This window comes from Gallus gallus, chromosome 21 (assembly GCF_016699485.2).
Source record: "Gallus gallus isolate bGalGal1 chromosome 21, bGalGal1.mat.broiler.GRCg7b, whole genome shotgun sequence".
Lineage (NCBI taxonomy): Eukaryota > Metazoa > Chordata > Aves > Galliformes > Phasianidae > Gallus > Gallus gallus.
This window is the reverse complement of record NC_052552.1, coordinates 3,359,562-3,378,397: the sequence shown is the minus strand read 5'-3', so window position 1 is coordinate 3,378,397 and position 18,836 is coordinate 3,359,562. Positions and strand designations below refer to the sequence as shown.

Genomic DNA, 18,836 nt, shown 5'->3' with positions numbered 1-18,836 from the left:
GGAGGTGTTTTTCCCCCACTTTATCGAAGTGTTGAACTGCAGAGAATTAGAGGCCCAAGTTTAAAGCTAGCGAGAAATCAAGCAAGATTAATCTCGTGGGACAGAAAAATAGCCTCCTTCAAATCCTGCTGGGGAGAAAGGACATTTTGGTAGCGAAAGCACCAAAGGATTCAGTTCTTTGATCTTTTTCTGACTTGCAGGTTGAGTTAACATTTGGGCAATATACTTTCCACTTGAATAATCCATCTTCATCTATGAGTGACAGTGACACGTCTGCACTGAGGGCAGAAGATTGTAGGACTTGACAGATGTTTGCCCAGTGGGTGGGATTTTCAGGGGAAAGTACTGTGCGCAAGCTATTATTAAGGCCAATTATGACTGTGAAGTTTCTTTCCAGGATGGAAGGTTGAGGTGTCTCATGACATGCAAGTCACAAAAAGGATACAGTTGGATATTTATTTATTGCCACATGAATGCAATCTTACTCTTTCCCTTCTGCTTCCCCACCATCACCTGTAGAACTGGTTCTTCCCACCTAGAGGCAGTAACCAAAATCTCTTTGTAACAAAATGAAGAAAAGGGAGGAAAAAGCAGTCATGTCCAGCTCTTGATGTGACACTCCTTTCCTGCAGGGCAAAACCCGAGGAAGACTTGACATGTGGACTTCCTTCATCTTGTTGTCACTGATTGATCCTGTCACTTTGTCTGGCTTGCTCAGGCAGCCTGTCTCACAGGGTCTCCATGTCCTGAGAGGCTTGAGACATGACTGAGCCACACTACACAACGTGCCTGAAAGCTACCGTCTGATGAGATGTATAAGGGGTTAAACCTCTATCTGATTCCTGCATCGAGGCCAAGATGGAATTAAAATCACCTTGTGAGCTTGCTCACAGGGTGCGGGTTCCACAGGAAGTCAGAGAGCTGACTGAAAACTCAGACTCCTGGGCAAATAACTACACATTGTGCTTCCACCCCATTTCAGCCTAAGAGATGAACGAGGTTCATAGATAGTAACCTTCCATTCAATCCATTTTTATCCATTATGAGGCTAAAATTCTGAAACGAGTCATTCTGTCATTCTTCTCTCTTCTCAACTAGATCTGAGACCAACTCAGGGCAACGTCACTTAAACCTCACTTGACTGGATATATGTGACATAAAATTGAATTAATTGCAAGAGCTCCTAAGACTGTATGTCCAGTAATGCCTTATTCCCTCACAGCCTGAGCAGCCTACAGGTTCACTGTACTTATGTTCTCTCATATTCAAGATGTGATACAGATGCTGACTTCTGCTACTGTCACGAATTAATCAGTTCTTAGACTTGTGAGAAAGCTGCTGCTATTCAATCCATTGGACAGAGTCAAACTGTCAGTAGAGTATCCTTGTCAATATTACCTACTGAATATGGACATTTTTGCTGTTGTGACTGAACAGAGATTCGCCTAAATCTCAAGCAATGGCTGAGCCATTTACTACCTCCTCACCCTTTTGTCTCTTATAGAAACAGGATTTATTCTTTGGGAAAAACCTATTGCAGCTCAAAATTATTAGCAAGTTGTGGTTGGTCTGTGTCTTGCTGAAGCAAAAGTATAGGATTTGACAGTGATCTTAATGATTATGTCAAATTCTCAAAAGCCCCACTCCCACCATTCAGGCAGCTTCCTATCTCCAGTCAGCTGTGACCTCTGCCCTTGGGGCTGCGGTGCCCTACATTCAGCACCCCGATGTATAAATAACACCACTTCTCATCGTGTTTGAATGCTGTTTATACCCCACTGCCTGTCACGTCATGTGCCAAGGTTATAAATAAACTACTGTGTCTAGACTGTATCTAAACTTGGCAGTGGGTACCCAAGTTCATGAGAGGAGCATTTTCATCTGCTAGCACAAAGAAGGTGCCCCAATGTGTTTGATCAGGGGTCCAGAGGGGACTTGGCAGAAGAACTCTCTCCTCCTACCATGCCAGAGCAGCACTAGCCCCGCTTTCTGAAGGGGCCTTGGAAACCCTCCCCCTGCTCCAAAGCTACTGGGCACTCAGCCCAAAGGAAATACCTGATCTTATCCTTTCCTGATGTGCTTCAATGCACCATTGAGTGCAAGAGGCCCGAAACATCACAGACTCACCTTCACTAGCATGGACAGATCCAAGCTGAGGTTGTGCTGGGGCTGGCAATGCAGACTGAGGCACGGGTCAGGGAAACGCTGAAAGATCAAGCTGGAAAGGAAGAATAAACAGGCATTAGCTTCCTGTTAAAGCCAAACCGATACAGCTGTAGCAGTAACCTCTGCTACTGAAGACAGGGCTTCAAGTAAAATCAGTGCTTTCCCCATGCAGCATGTGAGTGGTGACATGTATTTTGCCTAAAGGACAGTGAACCCTTACAGCCAAATTGCCTGTACCTGTGCAAGGGAGGCTGCATGAACTCCTTTCCTCTTCTGGGTTTTATGTGGAGGCCGAGGCCCCACTCTTGGCATATTGTGGGGCTGTTATGTGATGGATGAATGACAGAAGAGAGGATCACACATCACATCAGGGCACCAGCTGTAAATATACTCTGTGCCAACACTGGCCAGGCCCATGTGAAAACTCACTGGCCCATACCCTTAGGAAGCAGCAAGCTAAAGCCTGGTTGACCCTCTAGGCTGGCTAAACGCTGTACAGCGTAACTCCTGTCTAACTTAAAAAGGCCACTGCACTCTCTGAAAGAGCAGGGAATCAAGACAGACTTTTACCACTTGAATGTGAGCATGAAACACCTCAGTGTGGTTCAATCTTTTGTGATGGGATAGACAGACAAACAAACAGAGATATTTCTTCTAGTTATACTCAATTACTGGAGAAAGAAAGAGAAGGAAAGATAAGGAGAAAAAAAAGATGGGAGATTTTTTTACTTGCTTATTACACAGCAATTGCTTAAAATGAATACATCAATGAATAAACAGATCTGTCATTTCAACTATTTTTGCTTCATGGATGCCCTAAAAATTTCCCAGCAGATGTACTGCCACCTGACAAGTGAAAGTAATCCTCCTAACTGTTATATTTTCTTCTGAGCTCATTTGGCAGGTGCCTCAGAAATAAATAATGGATTTATGGATTTCAGGTTAAAAAATGCTGGTGAAGTCCTTAAATTCACCAGCTTGGATAACATTTTACATACTGTCTAAAACTGAAATCCCATCTTACAGCCCCAGAACATGTAACATCTATATCTAATGAGCCAGATATATTTGGGAATATCCCCTCATCCTAAATCAGCAACTGCTTCTGAGTTTGCACAAAACTATCATCTGGTAGGAGGGAGAATGAATTCACTGTGTTCAATGTGTCCATTTTCCACCACTGTGAAACTCTAAGCAGTTGCAAACATCTCAGAGAGTCCCAGTCAAGCTACAACCCATCTGTACTTATACACATGAAGGCCAGAAGATACTGTTGCCTTTATCTGATACAACCATCTGTATGGCACAGATCATTGCCTTTCTGACTTCCAGAGTAAAATCAATCAAAGCATTGAGACTTTGCAGGCATGAAAAATAGGAAAGAGAGAAACATGTGAGAGAGACAGAGACAAAGGGAAACAATAAAGAAGGAGAACAGTGGTCCACATACCCTCTCTTCTTCCTCCCCTTCCCCTTTTCTATCCTTTTCAAGCAGCTGCAGGGCACTACTTGGTTTGTGTTGGACTAAGAGGATGCTGTCAGGTCAGCAGGATATACTGTCCATTGAGACACAAGGAGCATTATTTAGTCTAGAGACTCTCAAAGGAAATATCCATTTGCACGTGAAAAATCTCTGGAATTCCATTTGCTCTCTTCAGTGTTCCCATATCTCTGCAACCTCCAAATGCAACTATTGCTTTCTCCATCCTCTGTTGGTTCTGGGTTTCAGCACTGGGTTTTTCCCTGCCCCAGCCATGCTAAGTAGAAGGCTGAAATACATTTTTCTATTTCTGTAACTTCTGAAACCTTCTTCCTGTGTTTTTTTTTTTTGGCTTTTTTTTTTTTTGGCTTTTTTTTTTTTTTTTTTTTTTTTTTTTTTTGGATTCACTTTTGAGTTCTTTAGCTGTGGTCCAGTCCTGCTTGATTTTCATTTCTTTCACTACAAGAATAGCTTAAAATTATCTAAGAAACTGAAGTGGCCTGCAATACCATACCAACAGAATGTCCAAGTATTATATTTGTAGTGCCTGTCTGAGGTGAGACAGTGCATCATTCCTGGGTGTATGCAGAGTGCAAAAGTATTTGTCTAAGGACGGATATAACATCTGTGAAGGTGACAGGGACAGAATCCAGGTCTCTTCAGAAACAGAGAATAAAACAGCCAAGGAGGGAGCAGACTGGGTGAAAGATTCCAAGAAGCAAGGCACATTTGTTCAATGGAATATTTCTAGGTGTCAGCTAGTAGAAAAAAGCAAATGTACCACTTTGCCTTTATTTTTTGAGGATGAAAAGGACTAAAAAAAGGACTAAATGGACTAAGGAGGACTAAGGGGACTAAAAGAACTAAAAAAGACTAAAAAAAGTGTTACTCAAAATACCAGATTTTCAAACTGTCACCCTCAAAAATTCCACGCTCCTATCTCACCCTCACTCCTGCCCATCGCACCCACAGTGACCTGCTGGATGGCTGAGCATAATTCCCTACTCTGCCAACGAAATGAACATGTCGTCTTGCATTGATCTTTGTCTATCCTGTTTTTAACTGGCAGAGTAGAGCTCAGTGGCGTCTAGAAATGCAAGGATAGCCAATGAAAAGTCATGCTAAGTCATGCTCTTTCATGTATTTTTTTCCTCTTACAGCAGTAAGGAGGGCTGGGTAGCTGTGTGTACTGTAGCTCATCTGTAGAGGCTGCACAGCTGAGGGAATCAGGCAGCCTTGCTAGAAAGATGATTTCAGTCATCTGACCATGGACCAGCCTGTAGCTTTGCCTCCTCACAGTTCAAAGGGTACTCTGAAGGTCAGAAGGCAGACAGTTAAAGAACACTGGCATAAAGGATATGATGGCAAAGCTGCAGCAGCCTCCCTCCAGCTGTCCGTTACACAAAATTTCCAGCCAGTTGGCTGTGGTCTTTCCCTTTCTCCATTACTTGGGCATCCCAAGCTTTCCCTGGAAACCCCGAGTAATGGACACCTGCCTCTACGTTGGTTCCACTCTGCCATCAGTGGCAGATGAACAGCTCAGTGTAAAGGGGCCTAGGAAGTCTGGAAGCATGTCAAACACATTTTCTCTATCCAGCAGACTTGGCAAGTTGATAAACAGGTAGAGACGAGGGCAACTGAGCTCTTTAACGAATGTAAACCACATCTATATGAACACAGTTCAAGGCTTTACAGATTACAAGACTGATGAAAGTACCCAGCTTCTTTGCATGGGGAGACAGACAGATGGCAGTCCTAACAGCTGCAGAAGACCACAATGCCATGTTCAGGTAAATTTCAGTGAGGTATGCACTGAACTATACAGGCTCAACTTGGCTGTCTTTGCAACTGTGCTCAGGTTTCCTTACCCCCTTCCAGGAATATCAGTGACAAAGACAGATCTCTCTCGGGTGTAAAATGTCCTTTTACCATGTACTGAAATGGTAAACCCTTACCTGGAAAGTAATAAGCCCTCCCTCCAGGGCCATCCCTCCCTCGCATCAGCTCATGTGAAGAACATGCCTAAAGGAATAGTCAGGGCTTGCCCAAGAGCATCACAGCCAGAACCTGGTTGTGCTCATACATGCTTTCCTTCTATCTCTTCCCAAAGCCCTCACACTTCCCCACACTCACGGCTGGAGATTTGCATCATTGTATTCCCTGCCTCATTATTAAGATTTATCATTTAATGAGCCCACTGAGATCACTGTAGTGACGCACTTACCCAGTGATGTCATCACCCACACCACAGCTTCCAAGGCATTTTTGAGTCATTCTCTTGCCACACATGCAGAGCTGTTTGGCTTAATAACAAAAACACCTTCCCCTCCCAGAACAGCAGACGCTCAAGGGCTGGGAGTGAGCAGGCTCACATGCACTGAGCTGGTACTGGGAATGATGGAGCCTGGTGGAACTGCAGCCATCTCTTATCCGCTCTGGGCCAGCAAAACTTGACAAAGTCCTTTCCTTCAATTCCTTGCTGTACTTTAAACCTGTCGTTCCACAATCTTTACTGATAAGATCAAGTGCTATTCCTATCTGAACAGAAGCTTCTGCTACATTTTGCAGAAAGACAACACTTCCTCGTACTCTGTCACTACCGAAGTTTGGCAAAAGTGAGCAGTACTCTCCCAGTTTCTGGGGAGTACTGGCTTGGCTGGTACCTAAGGCTCACTGATGTTATCTTCTCCCTACTGCTGTACCCCAGCCTGTGTCCTGGTTCTTCCATGCTGCCTTCTCCTCACCTCCTACAGAGACCAAAATATTAAGAACAGCAGTACTTATTAGTTTGAACAGTGCTCCATGCCCCATATTCCTGTATTTTGCCAGGAGGGAAGAGCTGCCTTAGAAAGACTACAGAGATGTCTTTATTTCTCTCCTGTTCCTTCTAGCCCATTTGTTTGTACTTTTTTTTTTTTTTCCTTTTCTGACAGCTGTGCTGTTTTTCTCTCCAGTATGGCTTCTTTTCTCCCATTCTCTCTTCACCTGTTTTTCAAACTGTGTGACAAATGAATGGGGGCTGGAAGTCAATCAAGAGTATGTGCCTGCATCCCTAGCTTCAACAGTCACCCTGAGCCCTGAGCAAGAGGATCACTCCGGATGCTATGACAGTTTAGATGACTAATAATGCCTGCCAACCAGATCAGCTCCCTCAAGTAAGCTACAGATGGTCAAAGCAGCTGTGTGACAATGGAGAACTGGATGGTACTGTGGCTGGTCTGTGCAACTCAGTTCCTCTGCTAAGACTCCAGATGATGGAATCACATCATCCATGAGGTAAATAGTGATGGACCAAACCCAGCTTCTGTTCTGTCCAGCTTCTCTGGATGGAAACAGCCCCAGCATTTTATGTTGCAAAGCTGCCAACCAGACTGTGGCTGACCCAGAACCTTTGCCTATTCTCAGAACCAACCAACTAACCAAAGGACATGCAGTTTTTCCACTCATTTTCACAAAGCAGCTAATGTAAAGATGCATGTTTCTTAATGTGCCCATTTAATTAATGGTGGAGTGCAGAAATGGAAAGGACAAAAGCAAAAAAATCTTCAGATTTATCCTGACTCAAAACACAGCAACTTCAGAACTATGCTGGGAGTTACGATTTTTAGTGCGTTTCACACTATGCCTGCCAGATAGCAGATTTCTCACCTCTGCATGCTATAGTCCTGACAGCTGGGCTGGGAAAGGCTCTTGGTTAACTGCTGCCATCAGATTTATTACACGCATAGATTAATGGCTCTGGCCAGAACCCCCTTTTGTCTCCTACAGACTTTCTAGGAATTTAACATCAGTGCTTTGTACAATCCTCATTTTCATTGCTAGAGGTTATCTAATTCCATAGACAGATAGTAAATTGCACTGTAAAGTAGGGTCACCTTTCAACATCATGGGCCATCTACCTATTTAGCCAGCCCTTGTGATCTCCAAGTCGCATACAGTCATGACATACACCAGAACAACAATGTCCTAGTTAGACATTTTCTGGCTACCTTCTCACCTTATGCTCTACTCCCAGCATAATTAGGGAGTGCTTGCATTTAATTCCTTTGATTTGCTCAGTATGGGGGTAGCACAGGGTTCTTTTCTGTAATTCTGAGTACAGGTATTTGGGTGAACCATGGCCTCACTCACAAATGGGAATCGAGTTCTTGGTGATTCACTTATTCTTGTTGCAAAAACACTACTTCTGGCTTGGTTTCCCCCCTACTTGGTGTGCAGACACTGACCGTGGCCTCATGATAAGGATATTATTGTTGAGAAGTTATAAATAGCTATCAGACAGGGGTCACTAAGTCTGTGCTACAGCAAACATGTTAGCCAACATTAGCCCATCAGGAAATGGCATTTCCCACTCTTGGTCTGTCTACTCTCTCCTTCCTTCTGTCTGCACCACAGGGTATAAATGCCTCTCTTTCCAAGTTTTCTTCCTTTTCAGTTCCCATTCTCTTTATTTCAGTGTGACAGGTGACAGTGTCCTGACACCATGGTTTGGAAAGCACATTCTGACATAAAATTGAGAGGTGCCTAACTAGTGCTGCTCTTGTGACAATAATTAAAGTGGTAGTATGGGTGCTCATAAAATGCTCATTAAGGAGTGTACAGTCAAGTTATAGTAGAGAGAAATGAGTAAGGACTGGAAAGTCACAACACTGAGCTGCTCAAGACAAACTGAGGAACAAATATGCCAGAAGCACCAGTGAACCCACTGAGGAAAGGGCAGTGCTGCACATCAAGTAGTCCTTTTCTCACAGCCTATGGGAACCTTGGCTACGAAGCCAAAATTGATATCAGACCATTTTTAGGTAGTAGAAAAAAAGCTGGAAGGGTAACAGTGATGGTTCCAAGGCTGTAGCAGGGATTACAGAGAAATTAGTGTTACACAATTGTCTTTTATGGAGACCCAGGGGCAGGTGAAAGGGAGGACAACACGTTGTCTTCACCTGAAGTCTCTGTAATGGCTATTCTCAGAAGTTACTGAGCAGAAGACTCAATTACAAGAGTTCTTAATATAGCAAGTTATATGATCGCAGGGCTATTCTGCCTTTAAATTTTGACTCACTCATTTGTACCCTTCTCGTGGTAAAGGTCTTTTCTTTGTGGAAACTCTTCCTACCAAAAGTTGAACTGACTCAAGGGAACATTTATTTTGGGAGACTGTCGTTTAGAAAGAAAACAGAAAAATCAAACAGCACTTTTCACATTTATTCATGACTTGAGTAAACTGCTTCCTGTGCAGACAGAGTAACATAAAAACTAGGCAACATCCAAACCCAGAAGCACCATGTCCCTGTGAAAAGAGCTCTGGGCAGGAATTCAAGAGACTGTGGCTCTGTTCCTAACTCTATACTGTCCTTTTCACTGCTGTTCAATGAGTCAATTCATTGATCTGTGCCTCAGTTTCCTTCTGTAACAGGCATCCCTGGGAGTCTACTCCTCAACACTGCTCAGGTTAGCCTGATTCAGCCTCATCATGATCTCTGCTCCTAATGCACTTGATAAACTTCATTCTTTCTAAAGGATTCTGTATTTCAAACACTTCTCCTTAGAATAAAAGGCAAAAATATATAGAAATATGTAAACGAACCACAACTTCACCAGTCAGGAAGTAAAAACAAATTAAAACATTTCAGACAAAGAGATTTATTTGGCTAGGTGACATCCTGCCCAGTCAAATTCCTAATTGCCCAAAAAGCATCTTGTGAACAGAGCTGTTATTGTGTCCATGAGGCTGTGTTTGATTTGAGGAGCATGGGAAAATGGAAATGGCACAGAAATGAGCTCTTTTAGTGGGGGAGGAGAAGAAGGGGTATGTAAAGATGATCTTCACAGGTCCATGTCAGGAGTCAGCCCTCCCTCAATGATGGCTTCATGAAGACACAGCAGAGGCTGGACTGACCCTAGTGTCTGTCTCTTCTGGCACCTCAAGGTATGCAGTTTCAAATCCTGTCTGCCTCTTGATCCTACTGAACGGCAGCAAAAGACAACAGAGAGAGAAAAGAAAACAACCTAAAACTAAATCTCTTTAAAGGAAGTTAAAGGCCAGATGTTCCTTGCTTCCTGTCTGCTGCTGCCACAGTTGCCATAGCCTGTGGTTGTGGTTAGTCTACAGCTTATATGTGATAGACTGAAACCATATTTACTGGAAACTCCCCCAGCTCTGTGGCTGATCATCTGCAGCAACACTTGACAGCAGATGGCCTGGACAAACCCAAGGTTTATCTCAAAATAAGGTTTGGTTTCTGCTAGGCTCAGGTTTTTGAGGATGCTACCATTGGGAAAGGTGCTTCTCCTTCAAAATCTCAGATACATAAGCACGGCACTATAAAAATGTTTTAGAAGAACTATGGAAGAGAAAATGGTTTGTATCTTTCTGCATGAGGAAAGTAAAGCAGTTGCTGTATTGCATTTGAGGTTGATATTACAATACCTTCTGTATGCACTGTGTGATTAGCTGCACATAAAAGCCTTCTGCAAGAGCGAGGATAAGCGGGCATGTGTGGACATAATTGGAAATAAATGAGATCAGATATACACCCTCTTGCATGGAGGAAACCACAGTAGTTCTGTAACAAGCAGTAATAAGGTTATTCTGCACTTTATGCAAAAGCAAAGGTTGACCCTGTCATCAAAATTAACCATTTTAAGCAGGAAAATACAAAGAGAAGTGTCTGCTATAGTTACAGTTAATTCCATAAGCTACTTTCTGCTTGTGAAATTACAGAAATTCTTCCTTGACATCAATGGAGTTTGGATTGGAAACTGTCTTTTGGATGGATTCCTTTAAAAACTACTCTTTAAGTACAGCAAGGAGAAGAATAAAGTCCAGTCTACTTCCAGAAAGTAAAGAGGATGGAACAAAGAGAGCTGTAGAAAAATTCCGCTTGTTAAGCACCATCCACCGCTCTTCCTAATCCTACTAAGGAAGTGTTGACTAAGTGAGGCCAACAAAGTGTGTTAATGTAGGATCTGCACGACGCTTTTGTTCTCATTATACAAACTATATGGCCAGTCTTACCAGGTGATGATTTGCCTCCTGAAATGAGCAGGAAACTCTCAAAGAGAGATCACTGATAAAATGATTTTTAAAGCGGCTACACGGAGGCTATGTGAGCTCAGAGAACCTCTCTGGGTCTGGTAGCAGGGGTACAGCAAGAGCCTAGAAGTCTGGTCTGGTCTGAGTAGTTCCTCCCTAGATAGCACAGAGAAGATTTACGTGCCAGACTTGCAGGGTGATACGAAATCAGAAGATGACAGTACGGGCCTCTATCTGCATCTGCAGTAATTAACGAGCACATTCTTCCCTGACAGTAAGTTATGGAAAACTCTCCCACACAATCCAGGAAGTGCCAGGAATGGACACCAGCCCTATTTGCTAGTATCAGTTGTGGGTGCCAACACTGTGTAATAGCTGCACATAAAATGTGTCTGGCAGCTGTACCAGCTAGCCAGCCACATGCGCTCTGCTAGAGAACAGTAGTACAGAAGATGCTAATGGCAAGCCTCACATTGGCTCTTCACTCTGAGGAACTGGGAAGATTTAAAGACATCATGTAACAGAAAGAAAGGTGCCGTTAGGGCTCTGAATTTGTGGGTGGCCAATGGATTTCACACAGAAGTGATATCCTCACACAGAAATGAAATATTCCTGGCAGTAGAGAAACTGAAATCACTCCCACTCCCTCCACAGCAGGCTTATTTCTGTCTTGTTTTACTGCACACAAATGTTCTTACACTCTTGTGATGCAGGTGAATGCAAAAACTGCATCTTAGTGAAAGAAAATGCATCAGCTTTGGTACAGTGTACAGCAATGAGGAAGCATTTCTTCAAACAGCTTGGAAGCTTTCAATTGGTGCCATGTTCTGTGTTAGAGAGCACCCAAAAAACTAGCAGGATATACAGTGTCAGGCACAGCACGTTGGCATATGTCTAGCAAACACCATTGTGCTAAATCATGTTTCTTCACACTGCTTCCCTTGAACTGCCTACACATGACTCAAACACAAAAAATAAATGCAACTGTCTCTACTGCTGAAAAGACATTATAAGTAGAAAGACAAGCTGTGCTGCGTATTTTGGCCAATGCTGAATAGATAGACAATATGAGATGGGACAGCATGTATACAAACAGCTAATGACTGCTCATAGGTCTCCTGAGAGCAGAGCAGAGCTAGACATCCAGAAGAGCACAGAGGCCAGATGAATTCACAATGGATCTGAACATGAAGTACAACACAAACAATTTCTTTAAAATATTAACAAGGCCCTGATAAACCAGGTTAGTTCTGACCCAGTAAGTAGAAAGCTGTATTTTATTTATTTTTTGCTTGAGATATACAGAGGGCGGCAATAACGGTCTTACTGAAAAGATGTGCAATGCCTGGGGCTAAAAGGCACAGCAAAATATAACAGCAGTACTTCCGTGTGCAGATTAGGGCCTCGGGGACCTTGCAGCTACTCTTTCTCTCCTTTATGCAAGGCACCATCTCTCCCTGCCTTTTATTTAATTGTGGTGTAATCCTGATTAGTTACAGCCCATTTCTTGCATCTTCACAAAGCCATGTGGGCTGCACCACTCGCACAACACTGTCTGCCTCAGCTCTCTGAAGCAGAGCCAGGGCAGGACTGAAGCAGTGACCTGTCTGGCCCCTACTCTGGCAGGCAGCCCTCCTGCTCCCGGCACAGAGCGATTCAAGGTGGCTGCAGGTGGATGTCATCCTCCTCATATGCAGTGCAAAAAGAAGGAGGCAGAGTAGGAGAGCAGAGGGGGGACCTGCACAGGGAGAAAGAGGATAAAGTGGGAAAGAGGCACAGAGGAACAAAAATGAGGGGGCAGGGCAGCAAGAAAAGTGACTCCAGCTGTTAGTATAAATCACATCAGAAATGAGCATGATTCAAAGATGTTGGGATGAACCAGTCCAAGGAGCTGGATCAACTCCACTTGTGGTATCCATTCATCTGTGCCAGCAGACAGACATTCCAATGCAGTTGGATTTGATTGCATCATATGCCCTCTCACACTGGGGAGCAGGTGAGCATAAGAGATTACTGAAGTCAGTGCTATCCATTACACTAACTTCTACCAGTGTTTAAAATTAGGGACATGGGTAAGAAGTATGTATGTAACAAGTAGCCTCTTTTGTTCTTTTTTCCCTGATGGTCAGGAGCCATGCAAAAGGAACATAGCAGGGACCCTGGCTCACAAGAGACATTTCTCCTATACAAAACATCACAAAGATGTTTGCTGCTAGTTGCAGATGCACACACTATTTGTTGTACTTAATCAGAGGTGAAGCAAATCCTTGCGAACCATGGCTGCTTGTCCCTCTGGAACCATACTGTGCTCCAGAGCAACACCTACACCTAAGGGCAGAGACTGAACCTGACCTAAAAGAGAACAAGGGATTCCCAGAACACAGTCCTCCAATCACCTGAATAATGAATAGTTTCTAGTACAAACTCTAGATTATCTCCAGTTGGAGAGTGTTCAAGAAGGGAGAAAAGGGTTGTGGATGCCCATTCACTATGAATTTGGCCAGCTGTGTTCCTACGAGCTAGATGAGATCCTACAGATGTACCAGTTGTGCTCCCAACATTTCCAAGCATTGCCTCTGCTCCTGGAAGCATCTTTTCTACCTAAATCTAGAACACCAGCTGTTACAGGGCTCCTAAGACAACACACCACCGAAGTTCCTGCACATCCAGCTTGCTTCCAGCAACCGTGATGTGCACCTCTTGCTGGGGCCATATGTTGTTTACACCAGTCTGTCTGTGTGACTCTGAGAAAATGATTTACAAATTAAACATGACATTTTCAACCTATGAAGTCTGCTTAAACAGCATGAACTGCTCCACTTTCAAGTGGTTTTGGCTGCAATTTGCAATAATTAGGGGGATTTCTTATGCTTGTCCTTCTCTTTCTAAGCAAAGCTATTTTTTCTGTCTCTGATCTTTAGGCTGGGTGGCATTTGGCCACCAGCTATGTACAGGTATCATATGCACATCCAGCAGTCTTACCCTGGCAGAAAACAGGGAGCAGATCTGCTCCGCAGAGAACTGTGTTGATTGTCCCCATCACTCAGCTTACTTCTCTGGTGATTTATTCATACCCCAAAAGAGCCAGTTGTACTTCTATCATCACCAAAAAGGAACTAACATTTTATACCAGAGTGAAAAAGAGCAGCGATGTATTCAAAATCTCCCTAAATAGTGCTTTGGATTGTAGTATCTAACATGTTGGATCATGTATCCTCATGGTCACAAACAAAACAGGCAAACTCTTTGGAGTCTGTTTCTTTTGGAAACATCCCACTCTGGTTGACTTGCGACCTGACTCGTTTCACACATAGTAAACAGATTGTGCAGGGAAAAAAGCTCCTAATGGATATTTCCTCCAGCAGTGGAAAATTAATCTTGGTCAAATTCCGTACCACCAGCAAGCTCCAATGAGCCAAGGAGCCCCTGCACTTAAGTGGTATCATCACTTTTCATTGCAGTCCAGAAATCATCCAGGCAGAGCTGAAAACCCTAACATTCAGGACATTTACAAATGAAAATGTTCTCCCCGATCCAAAGCCATCTAAGGAGCAAAGGCAAGAGCTCAGCCTACAAGGTCCTCACCTTCATATTCTTTGTGTGTAGGACTGAAACAGGCACCTCTGGGCCACATGTATTTATGTTGAGGGAGGCCGATATGTTGTAGCCTGGCCTTAAGTTTACTGATGCTGGGACATAGCTGTTACAACCAGCCATCACCACCATCACTCACGTCCTCCCCACCCCCATCCAGACATATATATATATTGTGAATAATATCCCCACTATGAATAAAAGCTTGGTGCTAGCCTTGGCAGAATAGAAACAAGCACTCAGAGGATTCCGATAACAACTTGTGCAAATCCCAGCCTGGGCTGGATAAGACTGAGCTGAGCCAGATGGTTTCATCTCAGAACAGACTTTCTTTCTGTAAGCAGCCTGTTTCCACTTAGAACAAGGCATGGACCATGCAGAGTTTCCCCTTCTAAAGAGTAGGAAGGAGATAAGCCGATTTCTGTTTTCCTCCTGCTCCAGGATTCATAAAGACATAATAAATGCCACACTGGGACTGTTTTTCTAGTAAGTCTCTTTCTTTGTCAGTGGTCAATAACATACTAAAGGAAACAATACAAGGTAGATTACACGCATGCTGTGATCCTTCTCCTGATTTACCTCTTACTCAATAGATGAGTTAGAGATGGCCAAGTTTCAGGTTTGTGACAGAGCAACTACCACCTTACCACTATTTCAGTTGCCCACTAACACTGACTTGTGAAGCCCAACACATAAGGCGGAATAGTCAGATTCCCACTGAACTGCTTTCAAGCTTTACACCTGGCTCACTGTGGGACTTTCTGTGTCTGTTTCCCCAGCTACAAAATGGGGCTGATAATTCTTTGCCCACCCTTTACTGTGTGCAAGAGATCTTCGGATGGAAGATATGATATGTGCAAAAGATAGGGAGCATGCATTTCTAGCTTAGGCTTCAGTGATGCTGAGCAACCCTAAGTCCCTGTAGCTTCATGGTAGGCCATGTGCTTAGCATCCTTGAAAATTAAATCATTAAGTGTGTTACACCACAGGTTATACATCTTACAGGATACAGCAATACAACAGACTTAAAAGTCAACCGGTATGTGGGAGCAAGACTGAAAATCAAATCAGTTCTCTCTATATAACAAGCAGCATCATTTCCTCATCTACAAGATCTTTCAGATCTCTCTTTGTAAATACATCTCTGTATTAGCAGAGGATCTAATTGAAGCCTTGCTTCTTGCGGATGTATGTCTCATGGTTGGATTCCTTCAGGTGTAAAAAGCTGCAGCTCCTTTGTTGGAAGTAAAATTTAATTCCTGAGTTTCTGGTGAGAACTGAACCACTCCTTCCCAGAAGAGATTTCCACAACAAGTTGCTCTGTCCTTGACCAGGTGCCATTTCAAACAAACTTGCAAGAACTTAAAGACTTAAGAACTTCTTGTTAGACTTATCTGCAATGGGCTAACAGCTGCTTGGGAAGACAGATGGTCAAAGGGCCTAAATCCAGGTTAAATTAAATGAGGTGGTAAAAGTAATGAAAATTACTCTCTGCAGTCAACACCATTCATCACTGCATTGCTGGGTCATAAACGGTCTTTGGAGGAGCACCCACACTTCATATCTGATGCTATCAGCTCTTCATCCATAACCATGATTTGTGTTCTGCATCTGCATCTCTAATTGTCTGGAGACAGCGCTCATCTCAGTATCTCATCTTTAATCATGAATCCACCTCCTAGCCCATGCCTCGAGCTCTCTGCTCCCTCCTGTCTTGACTAATTATTTCAGTCTTGTGCAGGAGCGTGGGTGAAAGTTGATCCAACAGGTCAAAACGATTCCACAGAGAGGAAGTTACACTGCAATTGCATTTCCTCTGCTGGGACTTTTCTCCTCTATGTTTTGCAGAATAGTGAAGAAGCTAGGAATTATCTATGTCATGAAGCCTTGTGAATTCAGGGGAAGGGAAGGTTCTTACTCAAAAGCCTCTGAAATCTTTCAATATGTGGTTTGGATTACAACCCAAAGCCTTCTAAAGTCAGTGGAAACAGTCACAGTTCTTTCAGTTTTCTTTGGGTTGAACCTCAGGTGAGCTGAAAAGATTGAGCAGGTGATATTTCCAAAGCCAGGGGGAACGATTCAGTACTGCCTTACACTGAATGTCTCTACCAGAACTGGTGTTAAATGCAAAGATAATCTGTCAGTATGTAGTTCTGTTGCATGGGCCTAACAAGCAGAAGATAGGAGAGGAAGGGCAGCGTAAGGAGAATGGTGTGAAACAAACTATACAGAAGGCTGTTGTGGTGCTTTGATGAAGATCTAACTACCCTCTCTGAAAGCTCCTTACTAACAAAATGAAACAGTCATGTAGCTCAGTGGTAGGTCTGCCCAGCACTGACTGAGAGTGGGGTAGCGGAAGAGGGGTGGGAAGATGCTGTTTCTGTAATCACAACTTGCAAAGCCACCAGACTGAGTGACAGGAAAAACTGCAGCCAGAGAGTAAAAGGGAGGAATGGGAGTAAGAAGTGAATGAATTTGAGCAGGTTAAAGCACCAGAAAGGGAATCAGCCAGGTCAAGGTAGAATTGTGATGCTGTGTACCCAAAATGTTTTTGCTTCTTTCCACCTCAGTTTCCCCATCTGTGGAATAGAGAAGACTGCTCTTTCCTCCTACACGGGGACATTATGAGGCTCAACTGATTAATGTTTGCCAAGCTGTTTAGAAATCCTCTGACGGAAGTTGCTGCACAGCATGAGCACAAAGTTGTTTTGTTGTGTTTTTTTTTGAAACACTGAAGAGATGAGCAAATGAAAAAGTAACCAACATAGTTTACTACTTACTTTACTACTTACATAGTCTCTTTAGAAATTCCTGGTGAAATTCTAGCCAGCAAGGGAAAAGGGTTTGCAAGAGAGATCAGAAGGAGGTTGAAGCCAAGTCCAGTGTGAGAGTTCTGGCACAAGGAAAATGAAAGCATCCATCCTCTCTCCTCTCTCACGCTTGCTTGGTGAAGAAAAAAGAAGAAAGAAAAAAAGAAAGCAAAGGTGGAAAGGGAAAAGGGAGAGAGAGAGAGAGAGAGAGAAAATAAGAGGAGGGAGGGAACAGCAATTCCAACGCGGCTGGAATAACTCTGCTCACTGTAACCTGTCCAACAACAGCCCTGGCGGATCATAAAACAGCCTCTCACATCCATGTGGTTTTTGCTGCTAGGAGACAAGGTACAAAACACACACAACCTCACGCCGGGCTCTGTAAAACCTTATATCCCCGTCAGCCCAAGTTCACCTGAAGAATTTGCATCACCTAATTAGAACCAAGCCAAGTTTTACAAAAAATAAAATAAAATATTAAAAATATATAGAAGATAAAAAACTCTTTCCCTTCTTTATGCCTTTTTCTGCAATTTCAGTTAACATAAAATTTGAAAACTACCTTTCTGGCCTCTTCCCAGGAGAATTTCCACACAGAGGCCATGCTGGCAGGTCTCAGCCATGAAGAACAGCTGAAAGCTCCAGTCACTTCCTTGCTCAGTCAGGTGTACCCCGCTCTCCTGCCTGTGTGGTGGGAACTCCTGACAGCCAGCTCTGGGAAGCACAGCAACTGGGAAACAGCTCTCATTTTGGCTGCTGGTAGCATTCCCAGGGTTGTTTTTCTGCACAGAGAATGAGAAGCAAACTTTTGTTTCATACAGACAGTACAACCAGGCTTTTTTCTCTTTTATTTTCATTCTTTTTATTAGTAAAGCAGGATAAAGCACGCTGTAACACAGCGCTGAGGCCCCTTGCTGTAACAAAGACCCTAACAACCCTACAACTTACCTGAAGAACTCCACTGCAATTAATTTCCTGTAAGTGTGAAGGCACAACCTCTACCACCCCAAATGTACAAGGCAGCTCTATCTCCACGTCCTCCTGCCCTCCCACCCAGGCCCTCCTCATCAGGTGCTCCAAACGCCGTGGCCATTTTGTGACTGGCTGAGAACACGAAGGCTTGGCAAGTGTCTTGTGATGGCGGCCCTCAGCTTCCTCTGAGAGCTGCCAGAGCCCACCATTGCTGTCAGCCACGAAGCCTGAGCGCAGGGAGGAGGCCGATGATTCAGTCAACCTGTGTCAGGCACTTCAGCCAGCAGGGACCATGGGGACATCCCTTCTGCCCTCAGCACAGGCCAGGCAGCCATCAAAATGCTGCTCCAGTGATTCAGCCTCGCAGCTAAACCCACTCACCATGTTTTTGAACTGATCCATCTCCCTTCCAGTGGGAGGGGTGAACGTGGAGCTTTGCTCAACTCCTCTGCAGCGGCTCCTCAGCGTCCTGCAGCCACGCGCCGTTCCTTCTCGTCCTCACAGAGCTGCGGCCACGCGCCGCTCCTTCCCGCCTCACAGCGCTGCGGCCACGCGCCCATCCTTCCCGCCTCACAGCGCTGCGGCCACGCGCCGCTCCTTCCCGCCTCACAGCGCTGCGGCCACGCGCCGTTCCTTCCCGCCCTCACAGCGCTGCGGCCACGCGCCGCTCCTTCCCGCCTCACAGCGCTGCGGCCACGCGCCCATCCTTCCCGCCTCACAGCGCTGCGGCCACGCGCCGCTCCTTCCCGCCTCACAGCGCTGCGGCCACGCGCCCATCCTT

The 18,836-nt window shown here is 44.3% G+C and overlaps 1 protein-coding gene across 1 annotated transcript in view; it reads right to left on the bottom strand.

Annotated features, from left to right (window-relative positions):
• The window catches only part of SLC25A33 (solute carrier family 25 member 33), a 53,830-nt gene extending 35,122 nt beyond the window's left edge, over positions 1 to 18,708 (bottom strand). The window contains exons 1-3 of the mRNA XM_046903268.1: positions 18,437 to 18,708; positions 17,646 to 17,865; positions 2,128 to 2,218 (exon numbers count right to left, since the gene is read on the bottom strand). The gene's annotated coding sequence lies outside the window, so the exon portion shown is untranslated. The remainder of the gene's footprint in view (positions 1 to 2,127; positions 2,219 to 17,645; positions 17,866 to 18,436) is intronic.
• Between the last annotated feature and the right edge of the window lie 128 nt (positions 18,709 to 18,836).